General features: G+C 41.7%; 1 protein-coding gene across 3 annotated transcripts in view; it reads left to right on the top strand.

Annotated features, from left to right (window-relative positions):
• PLCB1 (phospholipase C beta 1) overlaps window positions 1–26,635 on the top strand; it is a 412,203-nt gene that overhangs the window by 86,660 nt on the left and 298,908 nt on the right. The window lies entirely within an intron of this gene.

Raw genomic sequence — 26,635 nt, 5'->3', positions numbered from 1 at the left:
TGCTTTTCACACACAGGAAGAAAAGGTGAAAAAAATATTCCCTAGCATAAGCAATAGGACCCTGAAAGGCAATGTAGAAAACAAAAAGGCTTGACTGGAGTAGTGAAGCAGATAATAAGGTAATTAGAACTGTGAAGAGTTGACAAAGCACTGGACAAAGATGAATTGCATCCCCAAATGCTACAGGAAATGGGCAAGGAACTAGAGCAGCCTCCCCAAATGAACTTCCGACTCGTAACCCTCGTTTACTGTAACAGAAGTTGTACGTATGCCACAAGAAGAGTTTCTGTCCTTTTGAAGTGCAGAGCTTCCAAAGGGCCTGGGAGGGGGGTTGGCATAATGCACGGAGTTTACAAGGAAAACAAGAAGGAGTAAAAATAACGTAGGTGTCTTTGCTGACAATGAGGAAAACTAGGAGGGAGGAAGTTGCTCAAAGTTGGTGACGATTTATTTACCAGGAGTGGTAGAGCTGCCATTGAAGTAGCTAAAAGTCAACAGTTAAGTAAAAAATATTTTCATTCCAAATCTATATCCAATTGGCAGCTATTAAATTAGCATCACTGTAATTTGTGTTCTTGCGAGTAGGGTCTGTCTTGCAGCGTGTTTGCGTTGGACCTAGCCAAAGACAGCACTGAGCGTGACATGTGTTTCCAGGCACTGCTGTGGTACAAATAATAACAATCCTATCCATCCTCGCAGCTTTTCCTGACATACTTTTGGTCTGATGCAGCCCTCCCTTCTCGCCCATCACCTTGCCATTATTTAGTATAAAAACAGAAAAAGCCATGAAAGAAACTTGGAAAAAATTATCTATGGAGATGCTGCCACTTGCTGCCCTTAAACAAGGGTAACAGGAGAACACAGGAGTCCTTTGTTGGAGTCAGAATCCCTACTCTGTTTTTGCCTTCCTTGAAAATAGTTATGTAGTTGTTAAGATGCATCATTTGCAGAACTTACGTACAAGAGGGTGTTGTTTTCCTTCGTTTTTCCTTTTTCTTGCATTTTCAAGCGTTCAAATGAGTACTTGAAACTACTCAGCTTGCTTCTGTTTGGAAAAAATGAATCAGTTTCTTTAGCCTTTTTTAAAATACTGTATTTTATTTTCCTTACATTCGTAAAATGAACACTGCTTTAGGTAAAAATGCAAGACTGTGCTACAGTTCAGTTCTCTGCACATATCCCACATACGCACATTACTTCTCTGTCAGTACCTTCTGAGGTTTTTCAGGTCATGTTTAAGAATACGTGATTCATTTAGTATGATGATAACCCTGAAAAAAAAGTAGAGTAAGGATAATATGTTGATATTTCCTACTGATATAAGGCATTTCCATATGGAAATGCCCTCATGGATGTGCGTTCTTTTCTCCTGACCTGATTTGACTAATTTTTCATGTGGTAAAATTGCCCTTAGACTCTTCTGAAAATAGCAGATACCTTCTGTGAGGCAGAATGAGTGAAGGGTTTTGCATTCTAGTGTTATAAAAGTTGATTCAGCCTCATTAAGATGAATGGAAAGACTCCCATTGATTTCAATGGAGTTGAATCAGGCTCATATCCTCAATTTAATGAAAAACATTATCCACATGACTCTCGTTAAGTCTGTTTGCAAAACAGACAGCAAGATATGACTCCAGATTTCTTCCGAGACATACTATGATGATGATGATGATTATCCTGTAGAGCAGACAAATGTACCTTGTGTTTAGAAGAGGATCATTTACTGCCTGAGTTTTGCCATGTATTTTTTCCCCATTATACCTGCTTTCTGCTTAGGCTTGTTTCATGCGGCGAAAGCATCTTCGGGGCGGCTGCTCTCGAGCACCCATGTGAAAATACAGATGGTGAGATGTTAATGCAGCCATCGTTTTGTGGGTCAGAGCATCTCCCTGGTTGGAGGGCTGTGCTGCTGTGGGTTGCGGTAAAAGGCAAATGAGTCACCTGTTGGATTTTATTTTTAACGTTTTCTTATCAGAAGAGTGACCAATGTGCACTTTTGGGAAAGCTACTGTAATACTTCATTGTGATTTTTGTTTAGCGGTAGGAAATCTCATTTCCTTACGCTTTTTTTAACCTTGAAAACTCATTTAAAAGTTGTGACTCGCAACAGGAGGGCAAGATGCCAACAACTAGCACAAAAGAAACGAAATTTGGGCAGGCAATATGAAGAATCAGTGGTGCAATTCCCGTTGATGTCAGAGGTGCTGTTATTTTTACCTTTGGTTTCACCTGTTCCTTCAGACGTTCATAGATCCTATGAAGTTATAGTATAGCCTAAGCCTCATCACATTTGGTGTTTTGGTTAAAGTCCTAATTTCTGCAGTCCCATAATTATGTAACAGTCAGATTCTTGCTTGTTTTGAGAAAGGAATTTTCTTGCCATTGTAGGTGAAAAGAAAACTTCTAAATGATTAAAAAAAAAAAAAAGGTCAAAAGCAAGTAACAGAGAAGCTTAAATGCATCATTTTTAAAATCATATGTAAGCTTGTTTAAAGATTTTCTTGGATCAGTGGACACAACTATAAAATACAAGGTGTCACGTAGATGGAGCCCTGGATGTGTATTTTTTGGTGGTAGGGGAGAATACCCAAAACTTTTTTTTTTTTTTTGCAGCGAATTTAAATGACATTCTGGAAAGTTTAGATGATGTGACTTGCCAACTTTAAATACTGAGCTACAATTCAAACAAGATTAAATGTCTTTGAAGATGTCAGAATCAACCAACACCATAGGTCTGCTGACCTCAGACTTTGCAGACACACATATGCAAAAGCCCCACTGTTTTTTTTTTTCTGATGGATCTCTTAAGTGTCACAGGATTTCTCAATTTATTTCTGCAAAGGGAGGCGATACGATATGGATTGCATGTCCCCGTTTATTATTTTGAAGTGGTTGCCAAATGTTCCCTTCAGAGGTGATATATTTTAAGGAATTTCATGCTTGCTTGTTTTTTTAATGTTGATTTCCTCTGGGGCTTTTGTTTGTTTCGCTTTGGGTCTTCTGGTGTGTGTGAGGAAGAGTGGGTTTGGAGGCATGGAAGGGGGTTGTTTATTTTTCTGTTTTAACCACAAAAAGAAATAACTTCCTCTTCTCCCTTGTGGCTAAACAACAAGCTATCAAAGGCTAGGAGAAGTTGAAGCTGATGGTCCATGACATGCACCATTCGTTCAAACAAACCAAAAGTATTTTTTCATATATGTTTTTAAACACATGTGCAATTTAAAATTACCCCCCAAATTATTTGGACTTGCTTGGTAGTGGGAGGACAAACATGATTTCCTTTTTTTCAGAATTCAAGTACAGCCACATGCTGTCATTTGCTGTACGTTACTAAAGACAAGTTCAGATGCTGATAGCAAGAGATTTGTGATTTCTGCAAAATAGCAACTGGAAGGAAATGAGCTGCTTTAGAGAAGCAGAAAGGAGAAAACAGGGTTAATTCTCTACTCATAGAAAATGTTCAGTCAGCATTAGAAAAGAATGTCTCCGTAAGATCTTTATTTAAAATGGAAATCTGCTTTCTCCTTGCCCTACCTGTTTTCCAAGTGAATGTTCTGAACTAAACTTCATTTTCTTCTTGTTCCAACCCCCCCCAAAAGTATGTAGAAATTGCAGGAGAGGGCGGGTACGGGAGACTGTCTGTCAGCAGCCTTGTCTTTCCGTCTCTTGCTCACGTGTGCTGGTCAGTCAAAAGATGTGCTTGCTACACCTTAATGTGTAACGACATGCTAAATAAACCCGAGGCACTTCATTATGGTCAGAGTGAACATCCTGAGCCTGAAATAACAGTGCGTTTGGGTTTGTGTGAGGGAGGGAGATTTTATTTGCATGAAGGGTCATTTGTGAAATCCTACCTTGCACACATGAATCCAGTATGGGCTCTGTGCAGCTGAAATTGCTGGCAGAGAACGTTATTGCGGTGTATCAAGTGACATGAATGGTTGCCAGCAAATCTGTTTGGCTGCGGTAGCTACTTTAAAGTTAAATAGAACCTCGGAGCATCACCACCCAAATGGAAACTCTACAGCTGCTTAAGGGTCTCCTTTTGAAAACAAAAAAACCCAAAACCATCCCACCGCAACAGTGCTACTGCTGCAAAGCTTCCCAAAGTCAGCAAAGGTGGAGCAGACGTTGAAAGGTCTGTTTGCTGGGGACAAGGGAGTTCTCCTGTCCACATTCAGGCATCGGGAGGGATTGCTCCTGGAGTGGGGACAGTCCCCGAGTAACCTGGTGAGGACGGGGGGGTGAAGGTGGTCTCCAGCTGCTGACGGTGTGGAGCAGATGTGCTGTGTTCTGCTCACAGCTCAGCCTTAGGGGACCTTTCTGCTCTTGTGGGACAGGAATTTTTCTGTCCCTCTGAGCACAGCTGCTGCTAGCCTGAGCACTTACACTTGATAGTCCAGAATTGGGAATATTAAGAGGGAGGAGAAACTACAGAAAGGAAGTGGCAGATAAATGGAAGCAGGAACTCCAGATTGCAAGCTGTAGCGTTGCATGCTCCCACACGTCCTCAGCATAGCTATTATGCTCTACAGAGTGCCAGGCTGTTACTTTCAACAAATGCCTGTTGCTAAAATTCCCATGTAACCTTTGGAGGTTTTTTAGACCCTCGTCATAGATAGGCTGGCATAGCATCTAGTATTACATTATGTAAATATATGCTTAGTATTACATTTATGTTTAGTGCTGACTTAGAACAGTTCTTGTGTTTGTTAAGAAGAGAATGGCCCTAAAAGTAACACTTTTATTCTGTTGCTGATTTTGGAGCAGATTTTAACAAATACCTGAAGTAGCAGATATAGAAATCAGGTCTTAAATTTCCCCTTCCTTCTTGCCTACCACTGTGCACTCAGAGCCCTGCGCTGTGTTAGCAGTGCGCTGAGGGGAAGGTGTCTGTTAGCTGCGGCAATTAGCTATGGTAATAACTTCTAGCTTTCTGCTTAAGGAGTGTATGGCTGAAAGTGTTGGCTGAATAGCTTTGGAAATTCAAACCCAAGGGATTCTACTGGGACATAGCGCTCTTCTCATTGCCGTCCTTGCACATTGAAAAAGCTGCTGCTTGGCCACTGCGTCTGAGTGATGCCTTTCGCTTTGTACGGGTGAGGTTGGCCCACGAATGAGGTCTCTACCTGCACTCGGATGACTTAGCTTCCAGGCAGGTCTTGCCTCTGGCTTAATCTGGTCCTTCGAGAAGCCATCAGTAAGTTGTTTACAACCTTCCCTTAACCCCCACAGGCAGCAGCCGAATCCACCAACCAGTGCCGCCGGGGGACAGAGGACACTCGTGAGCAGCAGTCACTAGCTCAGGGAAGAAGAGGCCCAGCTCCTTCTGCTTCCCACGCCAGCGAGTCAGGCTGATGCTACATGCAGCATGCATGGAGAAGTGCGTGTTTGTCTTCTGGCTGTCTGTTTGATGTGTTGTAAAAGTGACTTTTACAAGAGGTCAATCTGTCACTTTTGTAAACGCACGAAAAACTTGGAATAGACAAGCAGTGGCTTGGCAGGGTTAGGAAATGGAGAGCCTGAGGAGAGAATGCCAAGAAACAGCTCTTCTGGAGGGACGAGAGGAGAGGGATGAAGGGGAGTAAATCAAATAGGAGCTGCAGTGAGAGATGAACAGTTCCTGCCTGTGGAAGTACAGGCAGTGTCTTAGGTAGGGATGCTGTTAGCCAGGAGACAGGTCTGGCAGGGCTTCTGGAGCTGGATAGGGAATTTAGCCTTTTTGACCCTTAGCATTTCCTCAGCATTCAGCCTATCTGCAACAAAATAAGAATTAAGTATTTTACCTTTTCCTTTTTTTTTTTTTAAATTCAGAGACTCCTTAACTACAGGCAGCAAAAATTAAATGAAGAGAAATGATGGGATCTGTCGGCTCAGCATGCCAACAAAGAGCCTGCTCAAACGCTTCTCTCTCCAGATAGTGTGAACTTTTTTCCCCCACTGGAGTGGGACTGATATCATCAGGTTATCTCGCCTGTGGAAGCAGGTACAAGGACTGGTGGGTGCTCTCAGCTGAGCTTTGAAAAGTAACTGGCAGTCTGTGGGCGTGCGGCGGCTTCTTTGCCGGAGAAGCCGTGAGCTGTCCTGCCTGCCTGAGTAGGTGTCTTGCAGCCCCATTTAGTGGGAACATCAACCTGGTTCTGCCATGACTAGAGGAGCTGCTCAGACTTGGCATCGGTGAGACATACATGAGCAAACTAGCAGTACACTTCCTTCCATCACCTGTTTAAGTTAGGAGAAGCAGAACTTGCACAGGGTTTGTTGAGGAATCTGCAGCACTATGCTAGCCTATTCCCTTGCTTGCTGAGAAACAATTTTTTCTTCCAGTTTTGATTCCTATAATCCGTGCGTAAACACTGTATAAGGTACTGAACTCCGCTGCCGCTCTTGATTGTGTAGCAACTGTCAAGTTACTTGTGTTGCGATGTGTGCCCCTGCAATGTTTCGCTCAAGGATTGCAAAGACCGGGCAGTATCTGACCCTTCATCCTTAGAAGGGATGTGCAAACAATAGTGTTAAAATAGGGTTTAGAAGTTATCCTTTGCTTTTTTGGTAGGGATGCATTTCAGAACAATGCACATGTTTGTACTATATTTAGCGCACAGCAAAATTATATTACCGAAGCTTTTTTGGTCTGCTGTTACTCATTTACACTAATTTTGTTGTTATGCTGGCTTAGAGATGTTCAAAGTGCAGCTTTGCCAAAGCTCCTCTGTCCTCCAAGAGTCCTAGCAGGATAGGTAATTCCTACAAGCTCATGTCTCAGAGGAATTATTCTTGGCCGCCTTCCTCCATTAGCACTGCTAGTACTTATAACATTTATTCCAGGGGGAGTTGAGCAACTCCCACACTCAGTGCATTTGCAGATTTCCAACCCGAAGCTTACTCTTAATGCTAGCTAGAAGATGCTTGCAAAAAGGAGTGTGTCATGAGTGAAAGCAAGGGAGATGGATCAAGACGTGGTTACTTGCAAAGAGCCCTGAAAGCAAGTACAGACGGAGTGTATTTGATATTGAAACTGCTTTGTCCCCCGTCCCCCCCCCTTTTCACCTTTCCATAGAAGAAGGTTTGGCTGTCCCAGCCCTGCTGTCCCTGTCACCCTGGTGCAGAACACGGGCTTTTTCTTCCGAGGCTCTTTATTCTAGCAGGTGGCTGAGGTGCCTCCTTGCTGCTTGTCATTGGTACATTGCTCTTGGGCAGCAGGCTCATAGGCTTTGTGTTCTTGGTCTGGAAGGGAAGGAGGGGTTTGGCTGTAGGTATATGTATTTTATTTATTTAAAAGGGCAACATCAATTTTGAAAGAATTTTTTTCACTTCATCCAAAACATTTAATTTTTTTTTTTAACAAGTAATACCTTAAAAATTATTAATGTTATTTAGGAGTTTTTTTTCTCGTTGATGTTTGTTTGGGATTTTTCACTAGAGAAGTTCTGGGAGTAGGTAACAAAATAATGTACATTCTGCCAACCACTTATGCCTCTGTCTCTTCCCTGGGCTCTTCTGCTTCCTCCTGGTCCTCGCTTGTCCGCCAGTCCAGGATTGTTCCCAAACCAGGAATGACTTTGCCCTTGAAGGCAAAGCCGTTCCTGCAGTGCTGTGCAGGGTGTTTATAACAGCACCATCCTGTCACTAATGTGCCAGCGGGTTGCTCAGAGCAAATACACCAAGAAGGCAGAGGAAAGTTCCCATGCGCTTCCCCCCTCCCTGTTTCTGAGGTCTCAGATGTTATTTGCAACAGCTCTGCTTAAAGCATGGGTGTACGGGACTCCAATTATGTTGTGGTTTTTTTTCCTAAGCAAGAGCTGTGACGTCGGTTCTGTGCTGCACGGTGGTAGAAGTGGGATTTTGCAAGTGCAGTCCAGGCAGCTGCCTGTCGCGATAGATTAGGGAAACAAAGGATGTTGAGGTACTGAAGGAAACATGAAAAAAGGGTCTCGAGCCCACATAGAGGTTTTTTAGTGCTAGCTAGCTTGCCATGTACTTTTTGCTTGGAGAGATACGTTGCAGAAGTGCTGTTAGGAATGTAATTTCATACTGACTGGTATTATTTTTCTCCCGTGTCTTGCATCTGCATTACTTACTAAATGAACTTTGAATAATTATATGGTGGAGTCCTCTCTGGACATGACAATTAGACAGAGATACTGCAGCAGAAACACACACACACACAAAAAGCATTATTGTAAATAATGGATATTGACTGGATCTGCCAAAAGTTGCAATAAAAAGTCTTGCCTTAGGTCAATTGTTCCTGGCATATAGATGAAAAAAAAGAATCCAGCAGTGTGCAGTATAATTTGAGCTGCCGTATATCAACATGTGCCAGCTAGGCTTTTTTTTCCCCTTCATGGAGCTCATATCTATCCCAAAGGTAGAGACAAGCTTTTGAAAGCATTCAAACACCACAGATCACAGCCAGCACTTCTGCATGCCACAGAAGTCCTGGCTGCTTAACAGAGAAAATTTTATTATCTTTTTTTTTTTTTTTTTTTTTTTTTTTTTTAAATAATGTCTGAATAGTGTAAGCTGCCTCAGTAAGGAGAGGACTTCTCTATGATGGACCTTTCCTTTATCAAATTCTGCGCTAGCTGGGGTAGGGACGCTTCCCCCTTTGCGTCTCTTTAACACTGTGTGGTCCTGTAGCCAGTCCTTTTCCGTGACAACTGGAGCCCAAAGACCTGATAGCTCTCAGCTGCTTGCTTGGGGCTGAATTACAAGGTGAAATCAGATGGTTTTCTGATGAGAAGCTTTCCTGTTATTTCTTAAACAGGAATCGGCCTTTGGCTTCTGCTCAGACGCTTGATGTAGTCAAAGGAGAACACAACATCAAGGAGTCTCACTGACTGTGCAGACTGTGCTGTGTATTAAGGCCATTGTGATCTAGAGGAGGTTTTGCAATTGTTCATGCCAGTCCTTGGAGAATAAGTGTGAAATGGAGATCGCGGTCTGATTTATATATATAATTTCTGTGATGTATTTATTTGATGCTGCAGAGCTAATTATAGATGACCATAAACATGCTATTGGGAACCTTTTAAACATTTATTTTGGTACTCTTGAGGAAGCCAGTCCTAAGTTTAGTAGACTGTGGTGAATTATTGACCTAACAAATTATAACCATGGACTGCAGTACGGTATTGACATTACAGATTGTACTGTCGTCTTTAGAAGTCATTACAGAATTTAATTCGGGGCATGCTGAACTTCGAGATTTACATTGGGTGGGATATTGACTGCATAATACATGAGACATGTTAACCTGCATGCGTAGTAGACAATTGTTAAAATGTCTTTCATAAAAGCCATAGAAATTACATAATAAATTCAAATCAGATTTTTTTTCCATCTCCTTGCACTCAGGGAGCTGTAAATGCAGATGTATGAAGGCCTATGGTGAGTGGCAGTTACTACCATAATTCTTAAAAATAAATCCATTTTCCTACCAGGTATTGGAAACAAGGGTGTTTTTTTGTTTTGTTTTGTTTTTTTTCCCCCCCCTGTTTGTATAACTTTTAGCATTCTGGAAACATCTAATTTTGGGGTTGGAAGAGAAGAGAAACAGGGACTTGCTACATAGACATACAAAGGGAGAAGTGATGATTCTGAAGGCCCATAGGACACATTTTATTACCAAGTGCGTGGTTGGTTCCCAGACTTGTCAGCAGAGAAGAGCGCGGGCTGGGCTGCGTTTCTTTCAACAGCCTTTGAAGCTGTCCAAAGGTTTGGTGCGTTGTGGTAAGTCCCAGCAGTGGTGAACTGAGGAGCATAGTGCAAGCACTCAAAAAGTACAGTCAATAGCGTGTGCCAGGTTCGGCAGCGTTGGAGATGCACTTCCCTCATCAGCGCGTGCCGCTCGTGTACAGGGCACGCGTTGATGTTTTATATGGGATAGCGCAGGAGGAACCACTGCATCTGCTCCTCCAGTGAACCCATTTTCGCAGCAGCTGCCGAATGCAGAAACATGCTACGACGGTCCTGGGGAGGATCTCTGTATTCCAAGGAAACTCTAGGAGGACTTACGTAGCCAAAGTAAATGGTAATTCTCTGGCTATTTCCAAAGTTTCCCTTTTAAATCCATTCAGGAAGCAAGTCTTTCTGGCTCCTTCATACTGCCTGGCGTTTAGTCTGCCTCGGACTCTGATGGAACAAGAAACCCCTTCAGAAACAAAATTGATCTGGCAGTAGAGGATGTGGAGAAATACTCTCTGCATTGCTGTCGTCTTTCCTTGGGATTTATTGCTGGGGGAAAAGACGATGTGCGGATTCCTATCCCTATATAGCAAGTATAGAAAAAACAGAGAAATGCCTCCAATATTTCTGAAGTTAATAGAGTTGATATGCCCAGCCTGCAGTTATTTAACTCTGAATTTTGGAGGGGGGAAAACTATATACCATCAATGGAATAATAATATTACATTATTTAGGCTTTTGCTTGATAATGGATCGTGGAAAATCTTCTGAGAATCAGAGGTGAGCAATAATTTATGAGATGATCAAATGTAGATACTATATCCGGGGCAATAAAAGTCCAGATCGGTTGATTTATCTGGTGAAGGTTAGACATGCTACTGAAATATTGATAGGATCATTCTGAAGCACAAATTAGTTTGATAAACTCATAACGAAAATTATTCAAAATTATGAAAAAAAAAAAAAAAAAATTAAAATACCATACCTACCGGTGCTAAAACAGCCCTGTGGTTTTAAACATTTGGGCTTTCACAACACCTGATGGTCTGTATTCCTCCCTCGGGGCTGTAATGCCAAGGATACGCTGGATTGTGTAAAACAGACTGCTGAAGAGTTCTTGCCATTTTGGGCACGTACTTGTTCAAGAAATTAATCTCATGTTTAATCTGGTTTGATACTGTATCTTAATTTGGTTTGCCGCTGCAATAATTGACTAAGGTTTGTTTATCCATAAGGATAGTTGCAACTGTAGTTTGAGGGTAACTTCAAGTTTAATAGAAACCCCTAGCTCCTTCATCTTTTCAATTGGTCATGTTATTCTGTTCTTTAATTGAGGTGGTAAATAATCCCTTTGAAAAGGCTGAGGCTACTGAGAGAGTTAAGCCTCTACCAACCTGAATAAAAACTTATTTTAAAGAACAGATAAACACTTAGAATTTAAGAGGCCTTTCTGTATTGAAAAAGGTAAATCCTGATCTGGACTGACATGTAAAGCCAGATTTTCAGAGAAATTGAAGCTGTTCCTGCAAATTTTTGTGAATGGAAAATGGTATTTGCTTTAGGAAAGGAAACTGGCATGCCATTACATCTTCGTATACCCACAGTCCGAGAGCTGTTGATACGCAGATTAGTGTTTAGAGTGAGGTTTGAAAGATCCTGGAGATTACAATCCAGACTGAAAAAAGAAGTATAAACTTTTACAACATCATGTATCTGCGTGGGGGATTTTCTTTGTTATAGAAGAGGCAAGTTTCGTAACAGGAATACATGTAGAAGATGTGGAAGAAAGAGGGTCACAAGTCCCTCCGGATTTTGTTTGTTTGTTTTTAAGACAATTGCTACATTTCCAAAGCAAAGCTCTTAAAACTCTTCATACATGGGAACAGTAAGAGCCATGTTTATGTTAGGAAGTTTTTTTAAGTTAGGGTTTAGGGCGTGTCAGTGGGTGCCATCAAAGAGTCATGGCCAAAATGTCTTTTTTAAGTTTGGCTTTGTGCTAGCTAATTGCTCTGCAAAAGCTCTGCAGTGAAATTTAGAGTTGCACAAACTTCTGTAATATTAGTCACTGGCTTGAGTAAATGAATAAGATTACTTAACACTTCATACATAATGGCAAAAACTCTTCTGTGGCAGCATGGGATTGGTCATATTGACTAATACTTCCAGGTCTGGTCTGCTGAGGCCAAAACCAGGGTTACTGGAAAGCAGCTGTTTCACATACCCAACGATTGTGTCACAGTTTCTGCACGTTTTATGTTTCCCCGTTATTAAGTAAAACATGTTCACTGCGGTCACCCTAGACCCTTCTGTGAGAAGCTTTGTGGATTTGCCACCGGTGGTTTCATTTAAAACACCCTGCAAAAAATAATGGAACATGGCAAAATGCGGCCTGTACTTACTAGAGTTTGCTCATCAGCACCTGGGGAAAGATCATGAGAACCTGAGAGTCTGCTTGGTTTACTTGGATAAAATATTTCTCATTGAATACACATAAAAGCCAGGAGATATGCGCCTAAACTCTTGTGTGTCCCTCTACGCGTCACACTCCATGTTTAATCTTGTAATTCCTGTACAGGAGCTTGGACTTACAAATAATAATAAGAAAAACGTGAAATAGAACCCTAAATATCACAACTGTCATCATAAAGCTGCAAGAGTTGAGCACAAAACATACAAATACGACCTTCTAGCAAGTTCCTGTTTATATGCTCTCTCCCCTGCCACACGTCTTTTAACGGGCTTAGCTGTCAGACAGTTTCTAATTTTGAGTATCTTGTGTCATCTTCCCTACTGTCCTGATTTACAGCCAGCCTAGCTATGTGTGGTGGGAAGGATTTTCAAGGGTGACCAAGCTCCACTTAAAATCTCACCAGTAAAATGCCTGATCTGATGTGTGCATGGACTAAAATCATGGTAGGTGATTTCACTAACCCTAGCCTCTACCCAAATGGCATTCTCTTTGTTCTCCGAAATAGATTTGTCTGCTTTCATTGTTGGTTTTCAAACTACCATTTTTCTGGGGGAAAAAACCCCCATTGTGCTTGCTGATTTTCCTCTGTTTACTTTCCATAACTTTAAAAGTTTCTTTGAAGATGTCGACAAAAATAGCTGTTTCTCAGTCCACGTAATTACTGAAAAAGCATCCATTTTCTCAGTCTGCCTGGCTTTTTTTCCTTCTTCTAACTAGCGTGCTTTTATCCATTAATAGTGCTTTTTGGTGTTATTCTGGAGGCTGCCTAGCCTGCTTTGAAAGACATGCTAATTCTTACTCTTGATTGTTAACAATAATTTTATTACATGTGAAATTTCATTTAGAAAGAAATGAGACGCTTGTTAAGAGATTACTTTGGCTGCAAAGTCAACCACTTAGAAGTTAGGAAATGCTAGAATAAACTTTATTTTAGCTTCCTTGTGCATTTTGAGACTAATAATATGGACATATATTCCCCACAGTGTTTTATATTCCTTATGTGCGAATTGAGAATTTCTGGTGTTCTAGTTTGTTCAAACTTGGCTGTGTTTTCACAGGTCTGGTAGAAAGAGACAACTCGTTTGACTGTTAAAATCCAGAGGTATTTCTCCAAGCAGGAAGGCATTAGATCTTCCCACATACAAGAAGTAGTTGATATTTTTGAACATGCATAAAACATATTTTCCAAACCATTTTGGCTTACGTTCATCTCCTTTGGAGAGATGTGCCTTATTTCAGAAATTGCAGCTTCATTTGAGGAAATTGGTAAAATCACCCTGGCTGCTACTTTAAGAATACAAACAACCAACCCACCCCAGCCCGGGCAGTCATCCAGCCAGGATTATTTCATTGCTGAATGGTTAAAGTTTGGCAAAGAAATGAAGAGCTGACATCCAGGTCGTGTAATGGAGAGCGCTGGATGAGTGCACGCCGTGATACAGTTTTTCTGACAATGTGAAATACAAACAGATTCAAACCAGTGTGCCTGGGTGTTAAACGCCCTTCGGGGTTGCAGGTTGGTTGTGCCCATGGAAACTGCCCTCGAGATGTTTCAGAAATACAGAGGTTGCGGTTTTGTGCTGTACACCTTAAGGCTCGGGTATCTCAGTCGCACAGATCCACAAAGTATGTGGGTCCTAATCTTCTGTTGCAGTACCCTGCCAGGATTGAGCCCTTTGATACTTTCTTCAAGATGTGTTTCGGTCACCTTCAAGACGACAAACCTTCTTTTGAAACGCCAAGAAGTATTAGCGTGCTGCTGCTGCGGGAAAGGTACTTAAAATAATTATGCTCCAGAGAACAGAACTGAGAACATTTGTGGGGGAGAAACCAGAAGATTGCAGTAAAACTAACTGCTAAATAAGGAAACATCATTAGACGACAGGGCTAACCTTGGGTTTGCTGCTTTGCATTTAACTCTGCATACTGGAACAAAATATAAACAGGAAAGAGCAAAGAGTGCCCCGATAGGGGAGAAAAATGTCTTTTTTGTGTCTGTGCTGTCAACAAGTGGAGACAAGTCACAGAGAGCAAAAAAACCCTTGTAACAGCCCCCAGGCTGTTAGATTGAGGCAATGAAACAAATGCAAAGTGACAAGTGTGTTACGGCATGACTGAGTGTAATGCTGAACACAACCGACTATTAGCACACTTAAGGTGTAGGCTGAAGTGAGTCCCTATAATCAAACTGAAGAAGGCACTTTTCTTAAAAGATAAGAAGACCTAATCATACATCTGTCTAAACATCACCAAGTTTTTTGCTGAATTATGACTTGGTTACGTTTTGTGTGCGTGCCTTTCATGCTCAGAGCAGCTGGCTCCTGCAGGGTGGAAGAGCTGATAACTGAGGCTTGAGTGTGGTGCAGGGCAAAATGTTTTGGGAAGCGTGGCTTGGCGAGAGCTCAAGATCTTCCAACAAGTTGCCATTGACTTCATCTCTGTTGTGTTTGCAGAATGACCCGTATTTCCTTATTCAGTGTAAATTCTAATTTCAAGTACAGATGCCAAGACTAGCAGAATTTGAGGCATGCACATGCAAATACCTTAATAAAAATAATTTCCCAGATCTATCTAGAGATATATAAAATAATAATGAAGAATATTATGCATTCAGATGAATACTAGATGAATGTAAATTAAATCTTTAGAGATTCACCCACTGATTCTGATGAGGGATTCTCTTTTTTTGCTTTGATTTTTAAAATGCACTTATCCATAAACCCTGGGAGCATGCAAGAATAATAATGATTGCAGCTTGTACAAAATAAATTAGCAAGAAATTCTTACTCCCCTCTAATTAATTCCCTAATAAATACCGAACAAATAACTATGTCCTAAACTCACTCACATTTACAAGGTAAGCAGCAAATGGAGGTAATAAAGGAAATGAAAATACGGCAACAGCGGGTGAAGTGAAATGGGCTGCAGGAGGATGGAGTGAGCATTCTCCGACAAGGAGAATCATTTGTCTGCCGGCGCAGCACAGGGGGGAGAATGTGGCCATTGAGAGTTGCTGCCGAGTTACTGCAGTAGGAACTATGTACATTTGAAGAAGCAAAATATGATTTGCCTAATGACAGACTGATGCTTTCTTAGGCTTATTTTTTGCCCTCACCTAAATGCTTCTCATCTGTTTGGCTGTATGTGGACATCTTCCACTGGTATTGTTTTGTGTACTTCATCCTCCTTGAGAGGAGCAAACTGTCGAGGATCCGTCCGGGAAAAGCTTTTCTTTCTGCATGTGCAACTTCTGCTGCTTTTTTCTGATGTTGACATAAAGAGCCTGGAAGTATAAATCTTCTTTGGGTTAAAGCTCTACTGAAATTGTTGGAGTATCAAGACCTACAAAATAGGCCACTTACGAATTAGTATTTAATGAATTATTCTCTTACCTGTCCTGTGGTAACTTTTATAGATAAAGCTGTATGGTGGTTGGAATGGTGAGAAGTCAAGAATTTAGCTGTAAATAAATATGATTCCTTTAAGTCTATACTATAGGAAAAGATTTTTTTTGTGTTAGTTCTGTGTTTTTGGATGTTGTTTAGTGCATGTATTATTTTCATATTCGGAAACGTGTCAAACTCCATTTTGAAAGTGATTTTTTGCTTTTGGTATCTAAAGGAAAATATTCCTAATTTTGCCCGTACTTACTAGAATCTACATAGCTCAGTTCTTGTTTCTTTCTAGATTGAATAGCTCCTCTTCCTCTCAACTGATTATACAATGCATATAGTTATAGACAATAATCATACCCTTCTTAGTCTTCCTTTTGCTGTTGTGTGGAAGCCAAGCTCTTTTAGTCTTCTCTAATAAGAGCATACTCCCAGTTCTGCGATAGCTTTTGAAACCCTTTCTATACCTCCTTCAAGTTAAATTCACCTCTGAGTACTGGTGACCAGAGTTTTGGATGATGTTGTGTCAATTCTGGCTCATGTAATTAATCAAAATTCAGGCAGAGAAGATCTTCAAAGCTTCCTGTGCCAAGAAAAAAAAATTATCAGCTTAGTTATATATGATCTGGCTGGCAGGCTCATGTGGTCTCTTTTTTCTTTTTTTTTTTTGGTGGTGTTTTTGGTTTTGTTTGTTTTTTGGTTTACCTTCACGTTATTATACTCCTTTCATCATCTGATCTAAAGCTTTGCCTATCAGCCTAATGTGCTTACAGCTGCTGGGGTCATTTTGCCTCCTTTCCATTTCCTAAAATGTAGATGTTGTTTTAGGTTTTCTTTGGTCTCCAGGTCTGGTATGGATTAGATGGAAGACCAGGATGATTTATTTAAAAACCCAGTGAGAAATCTGCGCCTTTTAATAGCAGATATGCTAGCAAAATAACTGATCCCAAGAGATTTTTGTGTCTTAGGGAGAAATCTTGTCAACATGTCTTTTAGTGCTGTTTCAACTTAAGTACATCCCAGAAACCAAACCTTGGACCCTAAAAACACGGAATGCCTTTATTTACAAAGGTCAATTCGTGAGTTTTCAGCTATTGTCTTTCGTGCTTAAGCGTCATGTTATAGCTGGAGTCTCCAGTTGGAAGTGTGCCTGGACGGTGGATTTTCCAGTTAAGTAACACATGCCAGGGCCTTAGCTAGAGGAGTTGGCAGGAATATACATTGTGCTTCTGTACGGTTTTCAGTTTTTATCCTTTTACCTTATACCTCCACGGAAGTTACAGGCGTGTAAGTAGGACATGTATTGCTATGTTGAGCCTTAATTTTAAAACTCCTTGTGCTATGTAGGGAGCAGAGCAATTCCAAGTTCCTAATCTCCCGGTTTTGTTAAAATTTACATGTATAAAAAGTATTTATTGTTTTAATATGAAGCAGTCAAAAGCCCTGGGCTTTTCTAAAAAATATGTATTCAAAGCCATAAATGTGTTGGTATTCTTTTAGATGCATCAAACTTATGCTGCATGAATAGAAAAGGACTTTTTAGAAGAAGTTCAAAGGACTTGATCTTGTTCAATCTTGGAAAAATCTTCTGTTGATCAACAGGAGATTTGCCTGAGGAGGAGCTGCAGCGTCAGGTGTGGTGGTAGAGCGGTGCGGGGCAGTAGGCACGAGTTGTACAGTGGCTCTTCCACCTGAGATGAAGGTCTCTGCTCCAGGTGTTCACTATTTGGGGCACCGCTGAAAAGAATACACTTGACTTGCTTCAAATGAAAAACCGTAATACTGGTCTATGTAGTCTGTGATCCCTTGTCAGCGTGAAATAATGGTGCAAGAGCATCACCCCCAAAACATGATATGGCCCTTTCTGGGAAGGCGTTTAATCATCATAATCACACATGATTATGACTTTTGTTATGAAAAGAGAAGTTTCTTAATAGAAATAGCAGCTTTTTTATCTGCTGCTTAAAACTTCAATTCACTGTACTTTTCCTTGCGACGCTAAAGCTAAAAATTGCCAGGTTATTCTCAGTTATGTGAATAAGAATCAGTCAAGTACCATTATGAAGGCTGCCTACAATATGCTCTGTATTTTCTTTTGAAGCGGGTCCTCCCCCAGCTCTTTCCTCTTTTGACTATGGCTGCACCTCATCAGTTCTCCTTTTCTTCCCATTGTTACCCAGTTGTGCGAGTGGGACGGGCAGATCCATGAGAGCAATTTTAGCAGAACCAAACCAATTCCAACTGCTGCGTTCGAGGTGCTTGTGTCCGTGCAGCTCCTACTGCCAGCTGCAAGAAAACCAAGTTGTTCGGATAAGAAACTTCTAGTTTCAAGCCGTGGGTGTGCTTGCATTGCCCTGAGCTTGAGAGACAAGCTCCTGTTGGTGCGGGATGTCCCATTGCGTCGCAGCATAGTGCAGCGGGATGCAGCTTCTGAAGGAGTCTCCGACGAGCTCCTCAAAACATTTAAAACAAGAAAGCAGCCATACAGCTCGTCCACAGCTGACTGGCCATGGGAGATAGCACACTCTAATGGGAAACTAAATGACCAGGGACCCATATCTAGCTCTGCCAGGGATTGATTTCTCACTTGGTTTATGGCACATCGCTTATAACTAGGCTTGTCTGTGCACTCATTTCTCCAAAAAACATCAGGTTCCTGTTGCTGTAAAGCTCCTAACTCTCGTCTAACAAATTTGTACCCAATTCTGTCTCTCCAGGGCATACTGCCTTTCCTGGAAAGGTAGAGCATTGGTAGTTGAGTCCGATGCCAAGGCAGCAGCATGGTAAGGTGACTGCACACTGATGGGTGTGGGACTAAGATAGGAGATACTTTCCCAGTTTTGCCACTGTCGTCTTCTGTGCTGCTGGGAGGTGACTCCACATACCTATTTCTCATTTCATCTGCTGATTGTCTTGTGTATTTAGACTGTAAGATCTTAGGGTTGTGGCTTGTTTTTGTTGAGTATATACTGATACTCCAACGAGCAGGGGAAGTAACTGTTTTTATCTACCAAGCTGAGCTTATACCCGATCAAGCACTGGTGACTTTGGGCTAGAACTGTAGCTTCAGACATGGCTAAAGAGGGGGCAGACTAAAGTTTTACCTGTTGTTATGGAAATTTTCTATTTTTCCAGTGTATTACTTTTAAAATCTGAGATGGTTGCTGCTCATAACACACTAACTCTGCTGTGTCCTTCACCTGTTTGTGCCGGTCAGTTTACTGTGGTGAAGGCAGGTAGCAAATCTTTACCTCTGTGTGTTCTTCTGCTTCCCGACTATTTCTCTGCACTAAGACTTGTGTTGCAAAATGCATGCAACCAGTTTCTAGGCTCCTTAGCCGCAGCGTCTGTAAATCCAAGTAAATGAAATTTTCCTTAATGAAGCAGCAAAGAACTATATGCATAGATGCAGAAGACTTGTTTTGCTTTCATTATTAAAAGGATACTTAGCATGAAAATCCCTTCTCATTATTTTTTTCCTAATAGCCCAGTGCTTCATATAAACTGCAGACTATTTTCCCTGTACTAGAAAATGTTGCTGTTCTTATGTCTCCAGGGATACACTGAGAGACTGAGCATTATTAAGATAGCAAAAAACTTTTCAGTTTGTGGCTTACTCTTCTACAGCAGTGCTTGCTATAAGGGCCTTTCAGTAGAGATGTCACGTAATTTGGCACTTCAAGAAGAACCTGCAAGCAAAGAAACCTTGCAAAGTATTTGGAGCTTATTCCCAGAGCAGTTGAGTCAAATCATAAATACTAGTTCTTGCCTTGCAGGTGCTGAGGTCCTCCGGCTCTTTTTGAGCCAAGAACAGTTAATGACCACCCGGATGAAGCTTAGCTCAGGTTCAAATTTGCAGATAATTCATTTTGGGTTGTAAGAAGTCATTCTGTTCAAGTGATTTTTGAAAAATTTCCATTCCCTGTGATACCAAAACCCTTGAAATTGTTTGCTTGGAGAAGATCATCCACTATCCAGTTACAGTTGATTGTAGTTGTGGTCACCTCACCAGGTGCTTTAACCAAGAGTGCTGGGAGATCCACCTGAGGAGCCAGGTATAATGGGGCCCCAAGTGCATCATTCTCCTCCTTGTGTAATGAACCATATTTATTTACTTGCAGAAAGCAGAACAGGAGAGGCTGAGGAAGCAAGCCAGGGAGCTTCTCCGGAGAGGACTGGCTGGGAATTCACTGGGCAGGTGGGACGGTGGGGGTCAAAGCTGTACTCTGAATTGGACAAAGCACTAACCTTAACCATTCACTTGCCTGAATCGGGGCTGAATGCCACGAGTTGTAAAGAGGGCGAGTGTCTGCCTGGACTATTTGGTCAGAAATGCTAGTCAGGACCTAAGGCGCTCGTGTGGTCAAAGCAATGTTTAAAATCATCCCTTCTTGTTGGCCAAGCTGCCGCGCTGTGTAAGAGGAGCACATCTATGTTCTTCCTTCCATCTCCATCACTCCCTGCCTCAGGGGATGCCTCTTAGTGCCGTAGGTAGCAGAAGAAATGGCAGAGCACCTCTACCAACTCTGCGGGGAGATGTAGTGCTGATGGTGACAAACGGCTCCCCACTTAAAATAATTCCCGAGAGAGAAAGGTCCAGGAGTTGAACTTTCCTTATGTGTATGGTGAAACATGCCCAGCCTCATGCTCTGAACGGGCCTGAAGTGGATGGGGCTGCAGTGATTTTCTGCCAGTGTTTATTGGCCAGAAAGGAAGAGCTTGAAAATAAGTGATTTTGAGTGAAGTAGTGGAGGCAACAAAGTGTTTTCTGTCTCTCCTGCCCCTCGGGAAGAGCTGTGCCTCTCTTTTTCATTTTGAGTGCCAGGGTGGTGGATTTGTTTTGGGCTTTGGATTTTGTAATAGATGTTTAGAAGGCAGAGAATTCAGGAATCGCTTTAACCAAGTTTGAACACAAAAAATTTTAATAACCCTTTGGGAAGCCAATGGCTAATCTAGAAATGTGTGTTCAGTTTAACCTGAGTATTTGTTCCATTATTTGAATGCCTTGCAATTGCTGCTTCATAACCTGTGTGAGGAGAGCATCACCTGCAAGGAGCTAGAAGAGGTCTGGTTGCTTTGGGCAGGTTGGCGAGCTACAGCGTCAATATAATAATTTTCAATGGCTTGTTAAAAAGAGTAGGTGGGAAGGTAATAAAAAAATACTTTGAACTTGTGAAGAACAACTTTATGCAGGAAGAGGCTTTGCTATTGTCAGGGAGAGTTTTACCATTGACTTCAGGGTGTATGTGCTGCTGTGCTGCTTGCTTATTGACACAGCAGATGATTTTGATGCCTGATAATTGAATTACGTGCTGCCAGGAGGAAACATGGAGACAGTTTCTTCAGGGACTGTCTCTGGTGGGATGCAGCTTATGAATTATATAACGGGACTTTCGGGGAAACACAGCGCTACCTTAGCTCAGCTCTCATTAATGTCATTGACAGCCTTGCTATTTCTTCCTATAGCCGTTGATGCAGGTTTCTGTTACATCAGCCTCACCAGTCCTCCACAGTTTTCCTTTGGGATGAGGAGACAAATTGCTGTGTTTCATTCAATTTACTCTTAATGATAATGAGGAAAAATAGATATGGTTTTAACAGGGGGATTATATATGACATCCCCTAGCTGTGAAAGCACCCTTTCTAAATCAGCGCTGAATGTTCATTCTCACTGCAGAGAATGTCAGTCCTGGAGTAATCTGAGTGTGGATGATTGATCAGCACGCTGTCAAAATCTCTGAAACCTGAATGAATGAGGTGTAGTCTATAAATGGTTGTAAACTGCTGAGTTTGCATATATATTTACTCTGAATCTATAGGGACAGATAGTTCTTTAGCATAACTTGTAATTGTTCCCAATCGGATTCTCATGTTGGTCTTAACATTATCTTTCCAACATATTGTAAGGAAATTAGTCACTTGTGTTTTTATTTGAAATAACACTTTTAAAATGCAGAATAAAAATAAAAGTAACCTAGAACGGCATAAATTTTTTGCTTCAAGAAATATTCAATGCTTTCATGTTCAGAAAATGTTAAAATGGAGTCTTTCTATGTTAAAGAATCATTTCATTATGATTAACTATTCCCAATAGAAGATGTCATTTAAGTCTCTGAAGTTTGTTTCAGCAAAATGGCCTTTTCCCTTTGAAAACTTTCACCAGATGTTGCCCTCCAGTAGCACTAAGTGGTGCGTGTTTACAAAACTGGCTTAGTTTTTCAAAGTTTATTTGGCCAGCACTGCATCAGACAAACTTTGAAGGCAGTGTCGTGTCTTCTATTAGATCGACTGGTAATATTTATAAGAATTAGGGAAGCTTTCAGGCACGTGGTTTCCTCTTCAGATTTGAAACTAGAAGCAGCAGATTGCAAAGCTAAGTGGAAAATGAGTTTTTAGAGTTTAATTAGCAGTGCATCAGTTAGACCGTATCCCTAAATGGCAACGGCTACAGCAACATGACCGTGAGAACGGCGCTCCACAGTTGCTGGCAGCATGCAGCGACACTTCATACAGTGGGGAAAAAAAGAATATCTGACCAGAAGGGACGTGGAAATGGAGGTTGAACAAACGTAGGTCAGAGCAATACATGACTGCTCAGCCACAGTGAGTACTCGGAGCAGAGTGGAATTATTTTTGTTAGGCATATAAGTAAAGTAATTAGATATCTGGACCAACAAACCTGTGCAGCTGTTGTAATGCACACCCACTTTTGCTATGTCTCCTTGACACAGTTTTTGTGAAATTCTGTAGGACGCTTGATCCCGCTCTCAGCCCGCCGAGCTGCCGATGGCTCTTCAGCAGAGCTCTCCAGCGGGATTGATAAGGAATCCTGCTTTGTAGCTGGGGTTACGTCACGAGCAAGTTCCCAAGACACTGTGATTCACTTGGCATCATTCTGGGCAGTTTAAAATAGGAGTGAGCCAGATCCTCAGCTGGTATAAATTGGTGTTACTATATTAAATTCAGACGGGCCTAATTATAAGTGCTCAAGCAGTCACTGAGGGTTGCACAATCTACTGCTTTTGTGAGTGTGTGCTCACCCATAAAAGTGACATTGCACAATCTAACCCTATATGAATGCGTCTCTGTCTCAGCTGCTAATTGAAAACAAACATGGTAGGATTAATAATTCACTGCTCTGGAATGTCTGTATTATAAATTACTGGGGGGATCTACCAGTTGCATTAAGAGATGTTACTCTATTGCAAGATTAATAATTCTCAACAGCAGTGACTGGAGGTCTCTAAACAGGGAAAAGTTGGACTTGCAAAGGTTTTTGATTGTTGGGGTTTGTTTTTTTTTCTTTTTCCAGTTGGATAGCTTTCATGCCTCGTGCAGCACAGAGTACGGTTTCCAAGGCTGCACAGAGGAAGTCAGTAGCAAAACTCCTGTTGACTTAAGCGGAGGAGGGTTTGGGCTGTTTTGCTGCACAGGAAATGGGGCATTTTTCTGTCCAGTAGTTAAGTGTATTTTCCCTTTACAAAGGTCTGTCCACATTTTGCAATAGGGAAATAGGAAATTGTCTTTTCTGTCATTTGGGAGGAAGTTGCTCTCTGTTCTCTTAATTTGTTTGAAAGATGAAAGCAAGTGCCCAGGGGTCAGGGAATTCCAGGAGGTTTGGTATTTTTGAACCAAAGAACCTCTAAGAAATGACACATTATGAATTCTGATTTATCTAAACCCTGCTGAATGCTGCCTGCAGAGGCACTTACATGGATGCATAACCTGCTCTCATCTACTTAATTTAGAGCATAAGCTATAGCATCTATCAGGCTATTGCTTCTGCTGACCTGAACATACATATAAAATGTATTTATGGAACCTGGACCATTCCTTTCTGATATCGGATGGTGGCTGAGACTTTGGGCTTTATTTTCCTGTGGTTTCCGTAATTACCACCTAGGAGAGAATCCTCCCGAATTAAATGGTCTTGTAAAATAGGGATATAAAGGAATATATGGATAGGATTATAAAACCTGCTTTCGATATCAGAGAGGTAGCACAGCAAAGAGGTAACAGTGCAGTGAGGCCATAAGATGGATGTTCAGGGCGTCAACCTTTCCTACAGCCATGCCAGCTGGTCTTGTCAAAGTAGTCCCACAAAACTCCACTCTTCCCTATTCTTCTTAGAATACCTGTCATTGCTAGGTCTTGGGTCCTCAAGCTATCACATTTTCTGCAAGTGGCTTGGTGGCATGCAAGCGGCTTGAAAGTAGTAGTCAAAACTCCAAAACAACCCTATACCTCCTCATCCTCCTCCATCCAGGAGGATGCAGACCCGAGCAGGGTTGTTCAGGTTCCTCGTACTGTCCTTGGGGGTGCTGGTTGTTGCCTTTTCCTTTTCTCTGTCTCTTTCCAATGTGTGTTATTCCATTTAAAAGCATCTTTTTATGTTTCTATTATGGGAGGTCTAATTGCACTTTTGTAAGTGAATAAATGATTAATTCTGGTTTGTTTTTTTTTTTTAAAGCTAAAATGCCAGACCAATCCAGCCAAAAAAACTTCTGAAATTCACTCTGTGTGGCTCAGCATCTTTAAGATCCATTTTTCTTCAGCATCTTTCATTTCTCTCATGTGTTTGCTGTTAAAGCCTTTATTTTTAGTGCTTGTCAGTCCTTTCAGTCAGTAGAATCTTATTTTTACGACATGCTCTGCATGTGCCCATAGCTTCTGTAGAACATTTCACAGTGGGCTGGAGACCGCTTCGGGGCTCAAGTATTATTTGTTGTGGTAAATATAACCCCTGGCCTCTCACCCCAAAGGCCATGTTCTTGTCCGATAACAACAAACCTGGGCACGTCCACCCTTGCCGAGCGCGTGGTCTGTAAATCTGAAGCGCCGTCATCTCCATGCTTGGCTCTGCATGTTTGCTCTGCGCTGTTTCTGCTGATGGACTTCCAGCCTGTCTCTGTCCTGCCTTGGCTTCCCTTTGCTTGATGCTCATGGAATATTCTGGCTCTCGGCCCTGGTTTTCTTTTCAATTTCTTGCCTTTTGTGCAGTGTTGTCTGGTTTCCTTCTCCCCATAATTATGTCGTGACTCTCCTGTTTCCTGCCGCAGTTCTTGCTCTGAGTGTGATAAACCTGAATGCAGCTCTGCCATATTTCATTATCTTCACTTCTGCCAGTATCTAAATGGCCACATGCATTAACTCAAAGATAAGCCCTCCAGTGTGCCATTTTCCTGTTTTATTTAAAGTAGCACCTGCTACCATACCTGCAGACATAGCTATTTAATAGTGCTTCTTTGGCTCTTTTCTCTGTGATTTTATATATTTTATATATATATATTTTATATATAAAAATATATATAAATTTATATATATATATAAACACTTCTTTAAAAGAAAAGGGAAGGGGAACAAATTATGTTTTAATTGACAAATAATTTGTAGGATCTGCATGAGCACTAGGAGTGTCATGCTGCATTTTGAGATGCAAATGTGGCATGGACTAGATTTCAGAAGTAGTAAAATACATGGAGACATATTTGCACTACTCCAACATCACTGGGACTTGAGACATAAATTCCACTGAGAGGAATGATATGAATGTGGGAATGTTATTGTAAAACCTAGGAACAGATCTGTGGCTGGTAGAAATCAGCATTGCTTTTTCACCATTGCAACCATTTCCCCTTGGTGAGGAGCTGGCCCCATCCAGGCCTGGAGACCAGTCACGTTGGAGAGCTAGTGCTCGCTGTCCTCTGTGATTTTTAGGTATTCCTTTCGCAGTTGTCTCATTGAATAGTGAGAGATTACCCGGACTTTGGTGCACTAAGGGCTTTTCTGCACTCAGGATTGAGCTTTGCCCTAACTCCTGGTATCAGCTGTGCTCGTGTTGGGCAGGATAAGGATCAACGTAGTTTAGATCTGGAAGTAAGATCAGCTTCAAACTGGACCTGAACGTTGGGTTCACAAACTGTCAGGTGCTCCTGAGCTGGAACAGGGACAGCTGTAGACAAGCTTTTACGTACAGCAATCAGCCGTCCACGTGAGAGGCCGCAGGGCTGTCAGAAGAGTGCTTGTGTCCGTATGCCTTGTGTATTGGTGTAGTTTGGGTGATTTCCTAAGGAGGTTTACAAAATACCACCTTTTGTGACCCTGCCTATACTTCTTTCTAATCCCTGCGAGTTTTGATACCCTTGTCCTCTTTTGGGCAAGTAAGAACAAAAAATAAAGGTCTCCAAAGACCAAGTTTCCCCTAAACAGGCTAGATGAAGAGTCAAAAGAATGCTCGTGCAAGTTCAGCAGGTACAGAAGAGAATTGGGATTGATGTGGGGGACAGAAGGGAATGTGATAAATGTACGGTTGCATGAGAATTTGGTGGTAGAGCTAATGTCTTAGTAGACAGTAAAGGTCTACAAGAGCTGTGCAGGAGCGGGTCCCTTAAAATGGAAAAGAAATAAGGATACAAATTAATCCGTGGCAAAACGACATGTCCATGAGAAAATATATTTTTTTTTTCTTTTCTCCTTGGAATTAAAAAAAAAAAATAGTAGTGGCTTTGTCCAGCCCAGAGATTTCAAATTCTCTATGCAGTATTTGCAATTACTACTGGAAGGCTGTAATGCATTGAACTGGTATAGCTCTAATTGCGGTGTGGTCACGCTCCTGCTGAAGTACTTTTAGAATATATTTAGTATGTAATTGAGCCATGCTAACATGGGCTATTAGTCCAAATGCTAGCGTAAATGAGGCGGATAGTATTAAGATGTGCTTTAAGATTGTCAAGTAATGCTAAATCAGGTCAGATGTTCTTGCTGTGTCTCGCAGGAGACTTGGTGTTGCTCCTGGCAAAACACGCCTAATGCCGCATGGATGTGCGTGCTTGCGAGGGAGCCGGCAGCTGGGAATTGCGCTGCTCCAGTCTCCAGCATCCTCCCCTCCTTCCAAACACTCCCTGCCCATAAACGTTAAGGCATTCAAGAAAGAACCAACATGGCAACATCCGAAAATGCCTTGTTGCAGGATGAGATTGGGGAAAATTACATTGGCTGAAGGCTATAGTTCGCTGCGTGTTTGGAGGAGTGAATGCTCCGTGCTGATCCCGGAGGGGTGGGTGCAGTCTGCTGGGCTGGCACT

The sequence above is a fragment of the Aptenodytes patagonicus genome, chromosome 3 (genome assembly GCF_965638725.1).
Source record: "Aptenodytes patagonicus chromosome 3, bAptPat1.pri.cur, whole genome shotgun sequence".
In the NCBI taxonomy this organism is placed as follows: Eukaryota; Metazoa; Chordata; class Aves; order Sphenisciformes; family Spheniscidae; genus Aptenodytes; species Aptenodytes patagonicus.
Note: the sequence above shows the minus strand (reverse complement) of the source record. Positions and strands in the feature narration are given on the sequence as shown.